Consider the following 2,689-nt stretch of genomic DNA (forward strand, 5'->3'; position numbering starts at 1 on the left):
CAGGAGCAGGAACTGAGCTCCCGCCCCCTCTCTGCCTCCTCTCCACCCCTCTGCACTATTTGCAATGAAAGGAGGTGGGACGGGGCGGGGCTAAGTTCCAAGAATTAGCCCCGCCCCCATACCACCTCTCCCCATTGCAATTAGTGCAGAGGGGTGGAGAGGAGGCAGAGAGGGGGCGGGAGCTCAGTTCCTGCTCCTGGCTCTTCCATCCTCCCCCCCCCTGCAGATGAGGACGACATATATCGGCTCGGCGTGAAAACCGAGCCGATATACGTTCGTGTGAATGCACCCTTAAACTGTTGAATTATATAAATAGTAAAAAAAATTTATACTGAAAGTGTTGGTCCCTTAATAAATAATGTAGGATAAAATGTAGAGGGTGATGAGGAGAAAGCAAAACTATTAGTATTCACAGAGAAAAATGAAATGTCAGATGAGATGCAGACTAATAATGTAAACTCTTCACTAAATGACACCAGTTTAATCTAGGAAGAAGGCAGTACCACCTTAAAAAGATTAAAATAGACAAAATCACCGGGTCATGATGGCATATATCCCCGGGTTATAATGGAATTAAATAATATAAGAAACAACAGTCTGCCTCTTACATTTAAAGACTCTATAATGATGGGGTCTGTGCCACTGGATTAGCGCATAGCCAATGTGGTGCTGCTATTCAAAAAGGGGTCAAAAGGTGAACCTGGAAGCTACAGACCTGTAAAGGCTCTTTTACACGCAACGATTTTTCACTCAGAATTCGTCCAAAGAGCCGAAAATGAGCAATAATAGTTACATGTAAACGGGGGCATTGTGCACTTTTTGTTTGAACAATGGATTTTAGTTAAGCTTAAAATCCATCGTTCAGCCACTGAAAAAACTGAACAAATACATTCCATTTGAATGTACAGTAGAACCTCAGCTAACATCATTAATCCGTCCAGAAGCAATGGACTTTAGTAGAAATCAATGTTAGTTGAGGACATTATTTCCATGGGAATTAATGTAAATCCAATTAATTGGTTCTAGACTTTCTAAAAAAAACACACCAAACCCCATTTAATAGAGAATAACTCTGGTCATTAATACCAAAAACAATAACAATACTGAATGAATATAAAACACAACTGTAAAGAATAAATTAACATTTAACAGGTTTTTGGAAATTTGGCATACAGTGCTTTGACATAGCACTGCAGGGACACACCCCTTCACTTCCAGTTGCAGGGTGTGGTTCACTTGTGAGCAGGTGCTAGCAGCTCCAAGCTTCTCTCCTTCTCCTCCAGGGCCTGGGACTTTTTGCTCTCTCTTACCCAGGAGGGAGTGAGGTGCTGGGCTATGGCGAGAGGGAGGACTACTACCCCCACTCTCCGGAGCCAGCTGGCGGAGGATGGGGATGCTTCGCAACCAGCTACCCAGGAGGGGCTGAGGAAATTTAGCAGGAGACGCAGCGATGTGTCTCCTGCACCCCTCCTGGAGACCACCCGAGGTGGCCATCGGGCTAGCCAGGGTGAGGGACGGCGGCCCTCCGGGACCTCGGCTGCTGGGACTTCCAGCAAAGGACCTCCTGGAGCCAGGTCAGGTACTCCTGGGGGAAACCCCAGTCCTACCATCGAGCACTGGGGGACACTGCGGCCTAGGGAGGATGTAACCGTCTTTGCTGCCAGGCTCGCTTCAAGGACCCAGGAGTACCGTGAGGCCGGTGGCACCATCAGAAGGCTTCAGGAGGAGTTAAAGGCAGCCAGGTCCCTGGCCAACAATTCAGGTGGGTCAAGGAGGGCCCAATACAACCAGGCTGTCCAGGAATTGAAAAGCGAGATCCTCACCCTGGTTGAGAGGAAGGCGGACATCTTAAGGGGTGCAGGTTCTTTCGCTGAGAAGCTGGTAAATTTTGACCGGTTTGAAGGGTCTCAGCCGGCTCTGGCTGGGGTCTGTGAGGATATGAAGGGCCTAGTGTCCAAGATGGAGCAGGCCCCTGCTGGAGAACTGCAGACAGCGGACAGTCAGCAGTCCCTGTGAAGTGACCTTCCAGCTGGGCAAGCTACTATTATTTCAAGCTCAGACTCCTCTGGGGAAGAGGGCGAGGACAGCGGCCCGGTGGGGGGGGGGCAACTAATGGCGTACATAAGTCACCTGGAATCCCCTGGAGGCCTGGAGGGTCTCTATCTTGGCAATGACCTTCCTGAGCGAGACCCCCAGGCTAAAAAGAAGAAAAGTGGCAAAAAGATCACCCAGGTGGAGTACAGGTACGTCAGCCTCCCTGGGCAAGCCTCTGAACCAGGGGAGGGAGGTAGCTGCATGGGTAGCCCCTGGGTCCGACCCAGCCTGGACTCTGCTAATGTGGGTTCAGTGCAAAGGAAGGGGGAGAGTACTAGGCATCCTGATCCAAACACCCCCCCAGTTCGTAATAAAAGGAGGGGTGACGGGCAGAAGCTGGTGTCTGACAGTGAGATTCCTAAGAGTGGGGGTCATCCGGCGTCGGATGATCCAGGTAAAATGTCAAAAAAGGTTGCAAAGGTGGGGGGTCATCCGGCATTGGATGATCCAGGTACAATGACAAAAAAGGTTGCGGAGGTGGGGGGTGCACCGGCATCAGGTGGCCCCCAGAAAGGCCCTGCGGTGGGCCTAAGTAAGGGGGGTCACCCAGCGTCGGGTGATCCCAAGAGTTCAGGGAAGGTGGAGGAACTGGTTG

Source organism: Eleutherodactylus coqui, chromosome 1 (assembly GCF_035609145.1).
Source record: "Eleutherodactylus coqui strain aEleCoq1 chromosome 1, aEleCoq1.hap1, whole genome shotgun sequence".
NCBI classification, from domain to species: Eukaryota; Metazoa; Chordata; class Amphibia; order Anura; family Eleutherodactylidae; genus Eleutherodactylus; species Eleutherodactylus coqui.